Source organism: Triticum urartu, chromosome 7A (assembly GCF_056163025.1).
Source record: "Triticum urartu cultivar PI428250 chromosome 7A, HENAU_Tu73, whole genome shotgun sequence".
Taxonomy (NCBI): domain Eukaryota; kingdom Viridiplantae; phylum Streptophyta; class Magnoliopsida; order Poales; family Poaceae; genus Triticum; species Triticum urartu.
Genome location: NC_141879.1, coordinates 280,478,561 through 280,498,600, shown reverse-complemented (window position 1 = coordinate 280,498,600; position 20,040 = coordinate 280,478,561).

Genomic DNA, 20,040 nt, shown 5'->3' with positions numbered 1-20,040 from the left:
TATACTAATCCTATGGTAGGTGATAGCACCACATAAGGAAAAGTATAAGTAGAAAATTTATTAGAGATTGACAAAAATAGCATTAGCCAATGATGCAACTCATGAAAGAATTAATAAGGGAAGAGAAGATTCACTCATAGATATACTATCCTAGAAATCTTTTGTGATTGTGAGCCCTCATCAAAATATTATATGCTAAAATTGTTGACGTTGGACAAGGAAGACAACTTAATGGTTTATGTTTGTTTATATTCACATAGAAGTCATATTGTCATAGATCCTTCAACATGTGATGCTTGCTCCTATCTTTGCTAGCCAAAATTCTGTACTAAGTAGAGATACTACTTGTGCATCCAAAAACCCTTAAACCCAAATCTTTTTCAAGTGTCCACCATACCTACCTAGGGATTGAGCAAGATCCGTCAAGTAAGTTGTCATTGGTGCAAAAAGGCAATAAAAATTGCTTATAAAAGTGTAAGATCATTTAGTGTAAGAGAAAATTCAGCGTTGTACGAATTTGGATGACAAAGAATAAAAGAGATAGACTGCATAATAACGGTTGTCATCTTAAGGGGCAATACAGTGTGACGTTCTCTTGCACTAAGGGATTGAGCATACAAACAAATAAGCGCATGACAACTTGTGCTTCCCTCTACGAAGGGCCTATCTTTTACTTTTATCTATTTACTTTTATGCAAAGAGTCAAAGTTTTTCCTCATTTCCTTTTTATTTTCTCTTTTGGTAAGCACCATGTGGTGAGGAAAGATCTAGGCACATATGTCAAGTTGAATATAGATAGCATGAGTTATTATTGTTGACATCACCCTTGAGGTGAGTATGTTGGGAGGCAAAACTATAAGCCCCTATCTTTCTATGTGTCCGGTTGAAACATTTTGCTCATGGGTACGAGGTGAGTGTTAGCAATCATAGAAGACTATATGATGGTTGAGTATGTGGACTTTCTTTAAAGGCTCCGACACGTGACTCTTCCTGAAAAGATGATGAATTCTAGTTGCAAAGTTGACTGAGAACATAGTTTGTTGGTTTCTAATATAGTTTTTGCTTTATACTTCGTTTATGTGATGAACTATTACTTATTCATAGGAAGTATATGATCAAAGTTCCATGATAAAAGTCCTATGTTAAATTTTGTTGCTGTTATAATAATCAACATGATGCTTCTATGTCCGTATTTTGTTTTTATCAACACCTCTCTCTCAAAGCATGTGGACACGTTTTTCGATTTTGGTTTTCGCTTGAGGACAAGCGAGTCTAAGCTTGGGGGAGTTGATACGTCCATTTTGCATCATGTTTTCTTACTGTTATTTATAAAGATTTTATCCATGATAATGCTTGTTGGAGTAATTCTAATGCCTTTTCTCTCATAATTTGCAAGGAACACACCCAGAGGGAGAATTCCGGTAGCTGGAAATCTGGACCTGGAAAAGCTACATCAGGCCACCTATTCTGCACAACTCCAAATGAGCTGAAACTTCACGAAGATTTTTTATGGATTATTTAAGAAATACTGGAGCCAATAAACACCAAGGGGGGGCACCAGGTGGGCACAACCCACCTGGGCGCGCCAGGCCCCCTAGGCGCGCCCTGGTGGGTTGTGGCCTCCTCGGCCCACCTCTGGTGCCCATCATCTGGTATATAAGTGGTTTTGACCTATAAAAAAACCAGAGGAGGACTGTTGGGACGAAGTGCCACCGCTTCGAGGCGGAACTTGGGCAGGAGCACTTTTGCCCTACGGTGGAGCGATTCTGGCGGGGGAACTTCCTTCCCGGAGGGGGAAATCATCGCCATCATCATCACCAACAACTCTCCCATCTTGGGGAGGGCAATATCCATCAACATCTTCAACAACACCATCTCCTCTCAAACCTAGTTCATCTCTTGTGTTCAATCTTGTTACCGAAACTATAGATTGGTACTTGTGGGTGACTAGTAGTGTTGATTACATCTTGTAGTTGATTACTATATGGTTTATTTGGTGGAAGATTATATGTTCAGATCCAACATGCTATTTAATACCCCTTTGATCATGAGCATGTTTATCATTTGTGAGTAGTTACCTTTGTTCTTGAGGTCACGGGAGAAATCATGTTGCAAGTAATCATGTGAATTTGATATATGTTTGATATTTTGATAGCATGTATGTTGTGATTCCCTCATTGGTGTCATGTGAACGTCGACTACATGACACTTCACCATATTTTGGCCTAAGGGAATGCATTGTGGAGTAGCAATTAGATGATGGGTTGCGAGAGTGACAGAAACTTAAACCCCAGTTTATGCGCCATTCCGTAAGGGACCGATTGGATCCTAGAGTTTAATGCTATGGTTAGAATTTATTCTTAATACTTTTCTCGTAGTTGCGGATGCTTGCGGGAGGGTTAATCATAAGTAGGAGGTTTGTTCAAGTAAGAACAACACCTAAGCACCGGTCCACCCACATATCAAATTATCAAAGTAGCGAACACAAATCAAACCAACATGATGAAATTGACTAGATGAAATTCCCGTGTACCCTCAAGAACGCTTTGCTTATCATAAGAGACCGTTTTGGCCTGTCTTTTGACTCAAAAGGATTGGGCTACCTCGCTGCACTTTTTTACTACTATCATTACTTGCCCGTTACAAATTATCTTGCTATCAAACTACTCTGGTACTTACAATTTCAGCACTTGCAGACATTACCTTACTGAAAACTACTTGTCATTTCCTTCTGCTCCTCGTTGGGTTCGACACTCTTACTTATCGAAAAGAGCTACAATTGATCCCCAATACTTGTGGGTCATCAGTATTGTTGTGGAATTGTCATGGCAGATGTCCTCGTAAAAGGACTTGGTTGTGGAGCCATTGCGACGAGGTTAGCTTAAAGGGGTTAAACGGGACAAAGGACACAAAGAGTTTATACTGGTTCGGCCCCTTGCGGTGAAGGTAAAATCCTACTCTAGTTTGAGGTGGTATTGCTAGGGTTTCTATTACCAGGGAGCAAATACGCTTTGCCTAGCTTTCGACGTGTTGTTTCTTGCCCTAAGTCGCTGCCGGGTCGTCCCCTTATATACATGGGTTGATGCCCTATGGCCTACAGAGTCCTGTCCGGCTCATACAAATGTGTCTGGCTCGGTGACTTATCTTACATGCCTTATCATACAAGTTTCATATACATGGTGGTTTATACTCACGTGCCTTAAGCCGCCTCTCGGTTTGGGCCCCTTAACATGCCTACTGCATGAACCGCCACCTTCACATACTCATGGGCTTTGTCTAGATGAACCGCCATTGGGATAACCCGGCCCCTCCTGGGCGGGCCATACCCAATAGTTATATCCCCAATATTAGGCCCAGGTTGATTTGAACTTGTTCATGTCAATCTTCATCACTTAGGAAAATCCTTCTTCATCCTTCTGTGAAATATTGTAACCCGCCATGACGTCATCTCTGGAAATTGCGGTAACCCGCCGTGACATCACCTAAAATTAATACTACACACGGACCAAATCTTAATTAAATCTTTTTCTTTACTGACCCTCCAAAAATTGAGGCGCTCGCGCCGCCACATATCCATTTTCCTGTCTCCTTGATTCCCGTGCATGCCACTTATCCTTCCAGCCTTATAAATAGGGCCTCGGGTTCACTTACCATTCTCCCCCTTTGCCTTCTCTCCCTCTTCTTCCTCCTCTCGACGCTCCAGTGCGCCCGAGCTCCACCGCCGCCGACCTTCGTCTCCTTCGTCAACTCCGGCCACTGCATCACCCTGAACGAACCAGAACACTGCGACGCTCCTTTGCTGTCAACCATCGTCAGTAAGTTTCTGCCTTCCTCTTCATAGATCTGTGTTAGGGTTTCTCCGTTCGTCGGTGTTCATCACTGTTCTATCCTTTCTCCATTCTAGGTCGCATAGTCTTGATCTGAAAATAGCATAGAACTCGCGCAGTAGCAGTTTTAGCACTTATTTTTCGATATCAGACTATATCCTTATTGCAATAGATCCCATCTGAACACTCCCATTTTTTTGCTGCCGCCATCTTAGGTTTAGCTTTTATTTCCTTTTTCTAAATAGCTGCAGATCCAAACTTATAGCTTCAATCTGTGAAACCTGTTTTTTCCAATACTTAGTAAAACTTTTCTTTTGTCAGATCTTAAATATCAGTACGTGTCATGGCGGCTTACATATCCGTCTTACAATTATTCATATATCATTAGTCCTCACTTAAGCCGCCATTTTGAGTATATACTATAACTGTAAACTTGTGATTTCCCCAATTGATTTAAACCGGCAAAAAATTTACTTCCTTTAGGCTCTCTCTCACAATGCCACCAAAACAGTCTATACCTGCAACTGGGTTTCCTCTGTCATCACCGAGGGCTCACTCAAAGATTTTGTCAAAATCGGGTACTTTCCCGCCAAGAGTGTTATGCATTATCGTGCCCCTGAACCTGGCAAAGAAAGACCTCAATCGAAAGATGGCGAAGTCATTGTATTCACTGATCACATGAACCGGGGATTCTCACCACCCGGCTCTAAGTTTTTCCGAGATGTTCTGCACTTCTTCCAACTTCATCCTCAAGACATCAGACCCAATTCCGTGTCCAATATCTGCAATTTTCAAGTCTTCTGCGAAGTATACCTTCAAGAGGAGCCCAACGTCGATCTCTTTAGAGAATATTTTTACTTGAACCGCCAAAATGAGTTCACGAACAGGCCCAACTTGGAACTTGGTGGAATCTCGATTCAACGCAGAAGAGATGCCATCTTCCCTTATGCCTGTCTGCCGAGTCACCCCAAAGATTGGAATCAGACGTGGTTTTACTGCAAAGATACCTCTCCGGCTAATGAGAATCTACTACCGGGTTACCGTGTCGAGCGCCTGGACCCAAAACACAATCTTCCTAAAAAACTTACCACTGCCGAATGGGCAAAAATTGCTCCTACCATTGCAAAGGTTGGAGCTCTGCTAGGAAATGGGTTAAATGGCATTGATCTGGTCAGGTGTTGGGTTTCTTGGTGGATCATACCCTTGAGTCGCCACACCGGCTTAATGTGCACTTACACTGGTGGTGTAAAAGACCCACTGCACCACAGCCCTGCGCCATTAACTGATGAGGCAGTTAACGAAATGGTCAATTCCCTTCTGAATGAAAATCTAGAAGATATCATTAAAGTGGATCTGAACCCTTTTTGCAAGCTTAACCCGCCACCGGATGCGAGTCTCTGAATTTATGTACCTTTATCTCATTACTCAAATACTTTATTAAATCAACCTCTGATGTCCTTTCCAGGCTAATTCTCACTTTTGGAAAAATAAGTATGATCATGTGATGACCCACAAGTATAGGGGATCTTCCGTAGTCCTTTCGATAAGTAAGAATGTCGAACCCAACAAGGAGCAGAAGGAAATGATAAGCGGTTTTCAGCAAGGTATTCTTTGCAAGCACTGAAATAATAGGTAACATATAGTTTTGTGCTAGGATAATTTGTAACGAGTAACAAGTAATAAAAGTAAATAAAGTGCAGCAAGGTGGCCCAATCCTTTTTGTAGCAAAGGACAAGCCTGAACAAACTCTTATATAGAGAAAAGCGCTCCCGAGGACACATGGGAATATCATCAAGCTAGTTTTCATCACGTTCATATGATTCACATTCGGTACTTTGATAATTTGATATGTGGGTGGACCGGTGCTTGGGTGCTGTTCTTACTTGAACAAGCATCCCACTTATGATTAACCTCTATTGCAAGCATCCGCAACTACAACAAAAGTATTAAGGTAAACCTAACCATAGCATGAAACATATGGTGTCGGTGTTCTGGGAACGGGGGTCCCCAGACTTGCCTGCCTGCGGCCTGCGGCGTGGCTCAAAGGGGGGCCCATCATGGCCCATCTTCACCAACACAAACCCAAGACCCTCGCGAGGGGCCAAGCCTCGCGGGGCGGACGACGCAGAGCTTCCTCAGGCATGACCTCGTCAGGCTGGCTCACGAGGAGGCGGAGAGATCAAGGTGGGGTACCTCGTGAGGTGCCCGTGACGCAAGCCATGACGACTCAGGGCGCCAGGTGGGTGCCAGCCGCGCAGCGTTCTCCTTTCCTCTTTGGTGCAAAGGGGGCAAGCGCAGCCGCGGAGTACCGAGGCATCAGGCAAAGGTTGCCATTTCGGTGCAACGAGACCAAGACCAGGAGGACTACGAGATGGAGGTCACCGTGGAGCCCAAGACGGCGTCATCACCAGAGCTTTGCGCAGGCGAAGACTACTTTTGTCAGGATAGCTGATACTTCCTGTCCCCCTTCAAATTAGCCCGCCATTGTTGGCTCCCTTCCCGCTCGATATTTGGGAAGAGGACCAGGGCCTCTATAAATAGGACCAGCCACCCACATAGCAAGGGTTTTTTCGGTCGTTCGGTCGGTTGGCTAGAGAGAGAAAGAGAGAGAGAGAGAAAGGTGACTGAACTCCACTGAGCAGTTCATCGCCCCAGCCAAGAACAGACCCTCGCGAGGCTGTTCTTCCTTGTATTGTTCATCACCATCAGCCCAAGAGGCAATCCACCACACCACACACTGGAGTAGGGTATTACACCACAACGGTGGCCCGAACCAGTATAAACCCTGTGTCTCTTGTGTTGTTCTTTCCTTAGTTTTAGATCCTAGCATGGCGGAGGGGTGCAGGTAGGTAGGAGGCGCAATCTCCGCGTGCACCCCAGTGTTCGAACCTCAAGGGTCTGCCGGAACCCGAAATCCGACATTTGGCGCGCAAGGTAGGGGTGCACCGGAATTCGTCTTCCACCACCCCATTCTCCTCCGACCATCACGCCCATGACTGACGCTTGTCAGGCCCGCGCCGAGCGCCGGGCCGCACTCGCTTCCCGCGTCGCCCAGACGGCCCCTGTCGGTGGGCATCCACGCCGTTCCCCGTCACCTGCCGACAATGCCACCACCGGCCCGGTGGGGGACGAGCAGCAAGCATCATCCCGGCATCTGTCCGTGCGGCAAGGTGGCCGCACCGCAACTCCCTCGCTCACCCCAGCTGGTTCTTCGTCCGGCGCGCTCCGCGTGCCCATGAAGCCCCGCAACCTCTCCCCCACCTATCGCGCTGCACCAACACCCCCAGTCGTCGCGGCCCTCTTGGGCGGCTCGCAGGCGCCGCCTACAAGTCACCACGTCAAGCCGTTCATCCACCGGGTCAGCGCCTCTTCCATGCGGCAGGGGGCTCCCCTGGATCGGGCGGCGCCCGAGACCGGCCTGACCTTCAGCTCGGAGGACCACCCCTCCAACTCGGCCTGCTCGGGTGCGCTCCCCATGCTGTGCACCCCCACCATCTGCCAGGTGGCCGTCACCAGAACCCTCATCGATGGCGGCGCGGGCCTCAGCATGCTCTCGGTCGAGGCCTTCAATCTCCTCTGCATACCCCAGGAACGGCTGCAACCCAGCCGTCCCTTCTTAGGCGTTGGGGGCGGATCGTCCAGCTCCTTGGGACAGATCCGGCTCCCAGTAACCTTCGGCACCTACGACAACTTCCGCATGGAGCTGGTCGACTTCGACATCGCCCCCATCGGCCTTCCCTACAACGCCATCCTCGGCTACCCCGTGCTGGCCCAGTTCATGGCAGCGACGCACCCGGCGTACAACCTCATGAAGATGCCCGGGAGCAGCGGTGTCCTCACCGTGCACGGGGACACCAGGGGCGCTCTACGGGTGCTCAAGCTCATCTTCAAGGCAGCGGCGTCGGCACAGCCCGCCGACTTGGAGGCCCCCGAGCCCAAGGGAGCTGTGCCCGCCAAGAAGAAGCAGTTGTTCACCCAAGACAAGACAAGCAGATACCCGTCAATGAGGACGGGTCCACCAACGCCACTTTCACCATAGGCGCCCACCTCAAACCCGAGCAGGAGGAGGCCCTGGTGGGGTTCCTACGCGCAAACAAGAAGGTATTCGTTGGGATCCAGACCAGTTGGCAGGGATCCCCAGGAGTGTAATCGAGCATCACCTCAACGTGTGCCCCAACGTGCGCCCTGTGAAGCAGAAGGCCAGGCGGCAGTCCACAGAAAAGCAGGCCTTCATCGTCCAAGAGACCCGCAAATTAGAGGCCGCTGGGGTCATTCGCGAGGTCTGATACCCAGATTGGTTGGCCAACCCTGTCATTGTGCCAAAGAAGGGAGGGAAGGAACGCATGTGTGTCGAATTCACCAACCTGAACAAAGCGTGCCCGCAAGATCCGTTCCCGCTCCCCCGCATCGACCAGATCGTCGATTCCACTACGGAGTGCGACCTGTTATGCTTCCTGGATGCCTTCTCTGGGTATCACCAGATCAAGATGGCGGTAGAAGACGTCGAGAAGACAGCCTTCCTAACCCCGTGTGGGGTGTACTGCTACACATGCATGCCATTCGGGCTGCGTAACGCAAGGGCGACCTTTCAGCGGCTGATTCACATCGCCTTGGGCCCGCAGCTCGGGAAGAATGTTGAAGCTTACGTCGATGACATCGTGGTAAAATCTTGGGAGGCCAGGACCCTGATACAAGACCTGGAGGAAACCTTCGCGAGCCTCAACGCAGTGAACCTATGGCTCAACCCAGAGAAGTGTGTGTTCGGAGTCCCCTCGGGCAAGCTCTTGGGTTTCCTCATGTCCCACCGAGGCATCGAGTCTAACCCGGAGAAGGTCAAGGCAGTGGAAGACATGAGCCCGCCAAAGACCCTCAGAGAAATGCAGAAGCTCACGGGGCGCGTGACCGCGCTAGGGCGCTTCATCTCCAAGTTGGGGGAGCGAGCGCTACCCTTGTTCCAGCTAATGAAGAAAAAGGGGCCCTTCGAGTGGACTGAAGAGGCCGACAAGGCGTTCCAGGATCTCAAGAGGTACCTGACCAGTCCACCGGTCATGGTGGCTCCGCGCCCTCAAGAGCCCCTGGTGCTTTACCTCGCCGCCACTCCCTACTCCGCCAACGCGGCCTTGGTGGCAGTCAGAGAGGAGCGTTGAATCAAGACCGCGGCAGCGGCCCGGGACAAGGCGGAACAGGAATGGGGAAGGCCCACAGAAACCGCCACAGCGGTTGAGGAGGGTCAGCCGCCGCAGAGGGGCGCATCGGAGGCGGAAGAGGCCCCACTCCCAGATGGCCAGTCTCAGGAGGCCTCATTGCCTCAAGAGGCGCCAAGGTCTCCGAAGGGAGCCACCAGCACTGACGCACTCCACCTCGTCGAGCACCCAGTGTACTTCGTCAGCACGGTGCTGCGGGATGCAAGGGCACGGTACCCCATGCCTCAGAAACTCCTCCTCGTGCTACTGGTGGCCTCGCGCAAGCTGCGGCACTATTTTCAGGGTCACCCCATCAAGGTCGTCTCGTCATACCCCCTGGAGAGAGTACTCAGGAGCCCCAATTCAGTTGGGAGGGGCGCTGAGTGGAACATAGAGCTGCAAGCGTTTCAGCTCGAATTCAGCACGACCAGGGTCATCAAGGGAGCAGCGTTGGCGGATTTTGTGGCAGAATGGAAAGAGGCGCCAGGCCTCAAGGCCGACGAGGATCAGTCCCTGTCCCCGGGAAGCGAGGCGCCAGAAGGCTGGGTCATGTACTTCGATGGGGCGTTCTCTAGGCACGGCGCTGGGGCTGGGGCGGTGCTTATATCGCCCACTCAGGACAAGCTCTATTACGCCGTGCAGCTCTGCTTCCAGCAAGGTGAAAAGGTCTCCAACAACATAGCGGAGTATGAAGGTTTAATAGCGGGCTTGAAGGCCGCAGCTGCCCTGGGGGTGAAACGCCTCACCATCAAGGGCGATTCGCAGCTCCTTGTCAATTTCTCCAACAAGGTGTACGAGCCGAAGGATGAGCACATGGAAGCCTACTTGGCGGAAGTCCGCAGGATGGAGAAGCAGTTCTGGGGGTTGGAGTTGCAGCATGTGCCTCGTGGCACCAATCAGGAAGCCAATGACATCGCCAAACGCGCGTCCAGGCGGTTACCTCAGGAGCCTGGCATCTTCGAGGAGCGGCTCTTCAGGTTCAGCCCTGCCGTCATTATCAAACACGGCTCAGCCCCGGGAGGAGCTCCCCCAGCCACCTGCCTCAGGAGCTCCGGCCTGTGGCCCAGCCTCGGGAGCACGCCTGCTCCTGACAATGGAACCTCAGGAGGGATGTTGGATCGCGGAGCTCCGGAGCTACTTAACGCAAGGGACCCTGCTGGAGAAAGAGGAGGAAGCAGAGCGAGTGGCACGCCAGGCCACGGCATACTGCATCAAAGATGGAGAGCTCTACCGGAAGCGACCAAACGATGTATCCCTGCGCTGCATCTCCAGGGAGCAAGGGAAGGAACTACTGGAAGATATACACGACGGAGACTGCGGACATCATTCATCATCACGGACCCTCGTCGGCAAGGCGTTCCGCAGTGGGTTTTATTGGCCCACTGCGCTCAATGACGCCGTCGAACTAGTGAAAGCTTGTGAGGCCTGCCAGTTCCACGCTAAGCAGATCCATCAGCCAGCAGGGGGCTTGCAGACTATCCCCCTTTCGTGGCCACTCGCAGTCTGGGGGCTGGACATCTTGGGCCCGTTTCCTCGGGCGCCAGGGGGCTACCGCTACCTTTACGTTGCCGTGGACAAGTTCACCAAGTGGGCTGAAGTAGAGGCTGTCCGCACCATTCCCGCGGGTTCCGTGGTCAAGTTCATCAAGGGCATCGTGAGCCGGTTCGGGGTGCCGAATTGCATCATCACGGACAACAGTTCACAGTTCACCAGTAACCTGTTCAAAACATACTGTGCTAACCTTGGAACGCAGATATGCTACGCTTCAGTGGCGCACCCCCGAAGCAACGGCCAGGCCGAGCGGGCAAACGCGGAGGTCCTGAGGGGCCTCAAGACTAGGACGTTCAAGAAGAAGCTGGAGGCCTGCGGCAGAGGTTGGTACGACGAGCTTCAGTCCGTGCTGTGGTCCATCCGCACCACCGCGACCAAGCCGACTGGAGAGACCCCGTTCTTCCTGGTCTACGGAGCGGAAGCGGTCCTCCCTCACGAGGTGAGACGTCGCTCCGCGCGGGTCCTGGCGTTTGACGAGGTGCAACAGGACGCCATGCGGGGGATGGACCTCGTGCTGGGGGAGGAACGTCGCCGAGAAGCCGCGCTATGAGCGGCGAGGTACCAACAAGCGCTGCGGCGATATCACTGCCGCAACATCCGCCCCAGGACTCTTGAGGTAGGAGACCTCGTGCTCAGGCGGGTTCTCTCCAGGGAGGGACTGCACAAGCTCTCTCCCATGTGGGAGGGCCCGTTCAAGGTTGTTCATGTTTCCAGGCCCGGCTCCGCGCGCTTGGAGACTCAGGAGGGAATGCCGGTCCAGAATGCATGGAACATCCAGCACCTTCGGAGGTTCTACCCCTAAAAAGGCCCAGAGCCTGTGAAGCAAGGCGAGTGCCTGTGAAGCTATCGCGTTTTGGAAAAAGGCCCAGAGCCTGTGAAGCAAGGCGAGTGCCTGTGAAGCTATCGCGTTTTGGAAAAAGGCCCAGAGCCTGTGAAGCAAGGCGAGTGCCTGTGAAGCTATCGCGTTTTGGAAAAAAGCCCAAAGCCTGTGAAGCAAGGCGAGTGCCTGTGAAGCTATCGCGTTTTGGAAAAAGGCCCAGAGCCTGTGAAGCAAGGCGAGTGCCTGTGAAGCTATCGCGTTTTGGAAAAAGGCCCAGAGCCTGTGAAGCAAGGCGAGTGCCTGTGAAGCTATTGCCTTTTGGAAAAGGCCCATAGCCTGTGAAGCAAGGCGAGTGCCTGTGAAGCTATCGCGTTTTGAAAAAGGCCCAGATCCTATGAAGCAAGGCGAGTGCCTGTGAAGCTATCGTGTTTTGGAAAAGGCCCGGAGCCTGTGAAGAAGGTCAACGCCTGTGAAGCTCGCCGCCCGTGACACTCTCACGTAATAATGAGTTGGGGCTGTACACGCCCTGGAGTCTCAGGAGTGCCGGCCTCAGGCCCTGGGGCTCCCTCCCACACCCAGTGGCAGCACTTAGCTCCGCGCTGGTGAGAAGACGTCGAAGACTAGATTAGGTGCCGGACGCGGCTTTTCATTTGCTTTCCGCAGTTGGCTTGTTCCTTCTCATTCGAAGTTTTATTGAAGTTGTCGCCATCTTTGGCTTGCGGTTCTTCGACCTTTCATTCTCCTGCCTTGATTTCTCTAGTGCAAAGCCTCGCGAGGGGGGCAGCCGAGCGCCCTCACGAGAGTCCCTATCCTAGTCATTCAAAGGGTTCGTGACCTGGGCCCCTTGCAGGAGCACCCCTCCAGTACGTGCCCCTCGGGCACTACGACACAGACACAGGGCCTGGGTCGGTCGCCCCCACGGCTGGGGCCGGGAACCATCCACGCGTGGGCACGTAGCCGGAAGGTACGATAAAGAAAGCAAAATGATGATTAACAGCCATAACCCATACACGCCCCCGCGGGGCTCCACACTACTGTCCTTTTTACACAGGAAAAAGGGAAAAGGAAGAACAAATCTGGTGCAGCTCGCCTCGCACCGGCCCGCAGGGAAGCCCGAACTGCCTCCGGAGCTCAGGCGGACTCCCTCTCGCACTTCACCAGGGCGCGACGGTGGGCGGACACGCTACCACCTCCCAGGCAGATACGACGGCGTGGAGGCTGACCACGGCCACCGCTAGAAGAGTCGCCGCCTGAAGAAGAACCGGAGAAGCTTGAAGAACCCTGAGCGCCGCCTGCCGCGCGAGCACTGCCCTCTCCGTCATCGCCGGAGCCGGGTTCCCAGCCACGGTCGTCACCCTCGGGGCAACACCCTGCGCGGCGACCATCTTCCCCAAACACCCTCACGTAGAGGGTGGCATCACCGTCGAACTTGAAGTGTAGGGTGCACCGACGGCCCAGGCCGCGCGCGCGGGCAAATGACTGCCAACCATGGGCCAGGGCCAGGCTCCCGGCTGCGGAGACCTCCAGTGAAACCCATGAGGCCCGGCTGCAGCAGCCGTCGGCCTGAAGCCGGAGGCCGCCCGGGGCGCCGGCCGGGAGTTCGCCAAGGAGGAAGCGAGGAAGAGGAAGCCGGGTGCTAGTCGGCTCCGCCGACCACACGACGAACTCCGACAGCACCTCGGCAGCGCGGAAGCGTGGCATGGGGGGACGCACAGCCGGAGCGCACCCCCGGGTCACAGCAATCCGCCCGCCACCGTGCTGGGAAGCGTCTCCGCGGCCGCGGGAAGCTGCCGTGGTGGCCACAGGATGTTTGTGGGGGTGCCCTCGGCCGCGCTTGGGCGGAGGAGAGGCACGCCCAACCTGGCAAGCCTTCCCCTTCTCCGCGGCCGAAAACCTCCTCGACGGGGCCATGAAGAAGAAGGAGAAGCGAGGGGAGATAAACTGGAAGGGCGCGAGTCGATCAGTACTTATAGCTGGCGAGGGCCAACCGACGGCCCCCACGATCGCAGGTAATCATGACCCGCTTTGCATGCAGGGACTTGTCTAATCCGTGCAGTTGCCGAGGCGCCATGGGGAAGTGGAGACGCCCACGCCCAATCAACCGCCACGCGGCGCCCAAGGCCGCAGGCTGTTAGGGCCCGCGGCGCTTCGCTCTTGCCCTTTCGCCTCCCTCCACGGGCAAGTCCGGGCGCGCCTTGGGCCCGGGGGCTACTGTCGGCGTTCTGGGAACAGGGGTCCCTAGACTTGCCTGCCTGCGGCCTGCGGCGTGGCTCAAAGGGGGGCCCATCACGGCCCATCTTCACCAACACAAACCCAAGACCCTCGCGAGGGGCCAAGCCTCGCGGGGCGGACGACGCGGAGCTTCCTCAGGCACGGCCTCGTCAGGCTGGCTCACGAGGAGGTGGAGAGATCAAGGCGGGGTACCTCGTGAGGTGCCCGTGACGCAAGCCATGACGACTCAGGGCGCCAGGCGGGTGCCAGCCGCGCAGCGTCCTCCTTTCCTCTTTGGTGCAAAGGGGGCAAGCGCAGCCGCGGAGTACCGGGGCATCAGGCAAAGGTTGCCATTTCGGTGCAAAGAGACCAAGACCAGGAGGACTACGAGACGGAGGTCACCGTGGAGCCCAAGACGGCGACATCACCAGAGCTTTGCGCAGGCGAAGACTACTTTTGTCAGGATAGCTGATACTTGCTGCCCCCCTTCAAATTAGCCCGCCATTGTTGGCTCCCTTCCCGCTCGATATTTGGGAAGAGGACTAGGGCCTCTATAAATAGGACCATCCACCCACATAGCAAGGGGTTTTTCGGTCGTTCAGTCGGTTGGCTAGAGAGAGAAAGAGAGAGAGAGAAAGGTGACTGAACTCCACTGAGCAGTTCATCGCCCCAGCCAAGAACAGACCCTCGCGAGGCTATTCTTCCTTGTATTGTTAGTTCATCACCATCAGCCCAAGAGGCAATCCACCACACCACACACTGGAGTAGGGTATTACACCACAACAGTGGCCCGAACCAGTATAAACCCTGTGTCTCTTGTGTTGTTCTTTCCTTAGTTTTAGATCCTAGCATGGCGGAGGGGTGCAGGTAGGTAGGAGGCGCAATCTCCACGCGCACCCCAGTGTTCGAAACTCAAGGGTCTGCCGGAACCCGAAATCCGACATATGGATCCAAATCAGCCCCTTACGAAGCAACGCATAAACTAGGGTTTAAGCTTCTGTCACTCTAGCAACCCATCATCTACTTATTACTTCCCAATGCCTTCCTCTAGGCCCAAATAATGGTGAAGTGTTATGTAGTCGACGTTCACATAACACCACTAGAGGCTAGACAACATACATCTCATCAAAATATCGAACGAATACCAAATTCACATGACTACTAATAGCAAGACTTCTCCCATGTCCTCAGGAACAAAGGTAACTACTCACAAAGCATATTCATGTTCATAATCAGAGGGGTATTAATATGCATATAGGATCTGAACATATGATCTTCCACCAAATAAACCAACTAGCATCAACTACAAGGAGTAATTAACACTACTAGCAACCTACTAGTACCAATCCCGGACTTGGAGACAAGAATTGGATACAGGAGGTGAACTAGGGTTTTGAGAGGAGATGGTGCTGGTGAAGATGTTGATGGAGATTGCCCTCTCCCGATGAGAGGACTGTTGGTGATGACGATGGCGATGATTTCCCCTCCCGGAGGGAAGTTTCCTCGGCAGAACAGCTCCGCTAGAGCCCTAGATTGGTTCCGCCTCGTGGCGGCGGAGTCTCGTCCCGAAAGGTTACTTATGATTTTTTCCTCATCGAAAGACTCCATATAGAAGAAGATGGCCATCGGAGGGCCACTAGGGGGCCCACGAGGTAGGGGGGGCGCGCCTAGGGGGTAGGGCGTGCCCCCACCCTCGTGGGCAGGGTGTGGCCCCCCATGGTGAACTTCTTGCGCTCAGTATTTTTTATATATTCTGAAAATGTTTTCCGTGAAGTTTCAGGACTTTTGGAGATGTGCAGAATAGGTCTCTAATATTTGCTCCTTTTCCAGCCCAGAATCCCAGTTGCCGGCATTCTCCCTCTTTATGTAAACCTTGTAAAATAAGAGAGAATGGGCATAAGTATTGTGACATAATATGTAATAACAGCCCATAATGCAATAAATATCGATATAAAAGCATGATGCAAAATGGACGTATCATCATGAAGATGGCAAGAAGGCCAGGGCTGCCAAGAAAGCCACCAAGAAGACAACCAAGAGGAATAAGAAGCCAAGCTCCTCTGATTTGCTTAATCTGGATGACACTTCTGAGTCGGAGGTAGCCCTTGACTCTCTTGGCTCATTTTTCAACCATCTTATTGACACTGACTATTATCAGGATGAGACGGGAGCCAGCCGAGCAGCTGAAGAAGAGGTAACTATTATTTCCTCCGGCTCAGAAACTTTGCCAAGACTGAAACTTCGACAAGTAACCCGGAAAGTAAGGTTTTCACACCCCTTGGCTTATTTAGACCATCAATTTCTTTTGAAGCAACATCAACACGAGAATCGACGCCAGTCCCGGACCAGTGGAGGTGAAGAGTTGTCCTCCGGATTTTCGACACTTCTGCTCCTCGAAAACATCAAAACGAGGTTCTTTTTAACTTTAAACTCTTTTCACCTGCCGGCGGGTCTTATTTACTTACCACTTAACTCTGTTAATTCAATTGACTAGGAGACTGCCCGTTCTTCCTCTGGCGACTCATCGCAAACCGAATTGCCGGCTTTCAAAATTGCCCCTGGGTAACAATAATTATCTTTTATTCCGTATCTCTCTATACTCTTATACTTATTCTGACTTATCACCATCTGTGCAGTGGACAAGCAAAGCCTAGCAAGAAAACAAGGGTTTCCAAGCCAGTTGAGGATCCTAAAGTTGTTGAACCGGAACCGCAAGTCTCTGCACTTGATGCTTCTGAAAAACAACCAGACGAACCTGCCCTTGATGTTTCACCTGAGATTCTACATCTCCACGCTGACAATACCAATATTGACTCTTCAAACCCTGGACCATCAAGCCCACCTAAGCCATCAGAGACTCACACTGATGATGTTCTGATCACTGGCACCGGTTTTACAGAACCAGGAAATCCAATAGCTTTGGCCAAGCATACTGCTAAGCAGTAGGTTATTGAAAGGCGAAAGACAAGGTTTGACATCTCTCATTATGCACAACTGAGCAGCAGTGAGATACTCTCTGGCTACCTTAGCCAAGTACACTCCAGCTGTGATCTTGAAGTTGATATGGTGAAGCAAATGCACCAGAAGTATGAGGTATGACTTCCACCTTTGAATAATTATGTACATCCTGCCAGCCCCCAAGTCTACTCGTTACGATAAAATTGAATAGGCCGTAGACTTAAAATAATCCATAAACTTCTTATCATAGAATCCCTCCAAGGCCGATTTAAAATTAAACCGGATGTTTAAGCAACGTTAGCATTGCATCCGTAGTCCCCAAGGGCTGGTTTAATCAGTATGAATGAGCCGGTCCTGTTTATCATTAGTTAAGAAAGGAGAGCTTATCTATGTAGCCCTCATGAATTAGCTATGATTGTTTACAGGACACCCGGTTCATCATTAAGAAGATACAAGCAATATGCATTAGCCCCCAAGTGCCAAGTAGTCTTGCTTGCAAAGTGCTTGGGACTTTATTTATAAGAGTCATTTTACTTAAAGAAATTGTTTGGCAGACATTGTCCCCCAAGTACCAAGTGTTGTTGCTTGACTTACAGTACCCAATCAACATTTGAACCCAGATAAAGTCATATCTTGCTTTATAGACTTATCAGGAGTACGCGGGGTCAGAGTAACAACATGCATCATGGGCCGATTTATCCAAGTTTCAAGGAAGGCAGCTTATGAATCCTGGATCTATCTTGACTATCTGTAAGTTTTGCTCTCATGTGACAACCGGCATTTTAACCTTAACGAGCTTAGATCTTGGTCGAATACGCCGTAAAGACTGATCGTTAAGAGTTCGGCGGGTCAATCAGGATGACCAGATGGAGTTGAAGCAGCTGGCTACAGGTAGGATGATCTGGAAAGGTTATGTTCTCTTTGGTCGAATATGCCTATGTTTGAACAAACCTAGTCAAGAGGGTAGTAACACTACGTTCTCTTTGGTCGAATACGCCTATGTTTGAACATGAAGCCCCCAAGTGACATACTGACAAATCATGCTCATTAGGGACCTATGTTTGAGCTGTGCTACACATCCAACTCTCTTTGGTCCCTACAGTTTGGGCGTCAAGACTCTTAAATGAATGTATAAGAAGATGATAAAGACTTAGCTTCAAAGAAGTGAAACGACAAAGGCCCTGACTTATCAGGGATGCCGACTTTATTATACTGTCTATAATATATCATCAGATTATGTACATCATGAGAGTCGGTGGCTCAAGTATAGTAAGGCCGAAGATGAGCAATGTTCCACGGCCGACGAGTCTCCTCCTCTGATGTGCGTGAGTCCTTGTGGTCTTGAACATCAATAAGGTAATATGACCCATTATGCAGATTCTTGCTGACCACGAAAGGTCCTTCCCAAGGCGGTGATAGTTTATGCATATCCGTTTGATCCTGGATGAGCCAGAGCACCAAATCGCCTTTTTGAAAAGTTCTGGTTTTGACCCGGCGGCTGTGATAATGACGCAGATCTTGCCGGTAAATCGCCGAATGAGTCGCCGCAATATCACGCTCTTCATCTAACAGGTCAAGTGCGTCTTGACATGCTATTTCATTGTCAGCTTTAACGTAAGCCGCCACCCGGGGTGAATCATGATGGATGTCACTTGGGAGAACCGCCTCTGCCCCATAAACCATGAAGAAAGGTGTGTAGCCCGTAGATCTATTAGGGGTTGTATTGATACTCCATAATACCGAAGGTAACTCTTCCACCCAACAACCCGACGTTCTTTGCAAAGAAACCATAAGCCGGGGCTTGATACCTCACAGAATCTCTTGATTAGCCCGTTCCGCTTGATCATTGGACTGGGGGTGAGCCACAGAGGAGACATCAAGTCGAATATGCTCTTGTTAACAAAATTCTCTCATAGCACCTTCAGACAGATTAGTACCATTATCTGTTATAATGCTGTGGGGAAAGCCAAAACGGAAAATCACCTTCTTGATAAATTTAACCACCGTTGCGGCATCACACTTGCTTACTGGCTCTGCTTCAACCCACTTAGTGAACTTGTCAACCGCCACCAAAATGTGGGTCTTTTTATCTAGGGACCTCTTAAAAGGCCCAACCATATCAAGCCCCCAAGTCGGAAACGGCCAAGCAATTGGAATCATCCTCAACTCTTGAGCCGGAACATAAGCTCGCCGTGAAAATTTCTGACAACCGTCACATCTGCTGACCAAATCCTCAGCATCAGCTTGAACCGTCAACCAATAGAAACCATGATAGAAAGCCTTGGCGACAAGAGATTTAGAACCGGCATGATGACCACAATCTCCTTCATGGATCTCCCGCAGAATCTCACAACTTTCTTTAGACGAAACACAACGTTGAAACGCCCCTGTAACACAACGATGGTGCAACTCCCCATTAACAATCGTCATTGACTTTAATCCTAGGCCTTATCCTAGTAATTCCTCTAATAATTATGGTAATTCCTACAACAATTCTTATGGAAATTATAATAATATGCCCCATGATTTTGAATCTAATATTAAAGAATTTATTACTTCGCAAAAGAATTTCAATGCTTTGATTGAAGAAAAATTGCTTAAGATTGATGAGTTGGCTAGGAACATTGATATAATTTCTCTTGATGTTGATTCTTTGAAACTTTGATCTACTACACCTAAGAATGATATCAATGAGTCTCTCAAAGCCATGAGAATTTCCATTGATGAGTGCAAAGAAAGAACCGGTAGGATGCGTGCTAAGAAAGATTCCTTTATAAGAGCATGTTCTTCTAGTTTCCATGATAATAAAGATGAAGATCTAAAAGTTATTGATGTGTCCCATATTAAATATTTGTTTTATAATATGAATCTTGATAATGATGGGACTGAATATGATCCACCTTTAACTAGAAGGCATTCCAAAAATTCGGAGTTTTTAGATCTTGATGCTAAATTTGATAAAAGTGGGATTGAAGAGATCAAAACTCTTGATGTTAATGAACCTACTATTTTGGATTTAAAGGAATTTAATTATGATAATTTATCTTTGATAGATTATATTTCCTTGTTACAATCCATGCTAAATTCTCCTCATGCTTATAGTCAAAATAAAGCTTTTACCAAACATATCATTGACGCTTTGATGCAATCTTATGAAGAAAAACTTGAGTTGGAAGTTTCTATCCCTAGAAAACTTTATGATGAGTGGGAAACAACTATTAAAATTAAAATTAAAGATCATGAATTCTATGCTTTGTGTGATTTGGGTGCTAGTGTTTCCACGATTCCAAAGACTTTGTGTGATTTGTTAGGTTTCCGTGATTTTGATGATTGCTCTTTAAACTTGCACCTTGCGGATTCCACTATTAAGAAACCTATGGGAAGAATCAATGATGTTCTTATTGTTGCAAATAGTAACTATGTGCCCATAGATTTTATTGTTCTTGACATAGATTGCAATCCTTCATGTCCTATTATTCTTGGTAGACCT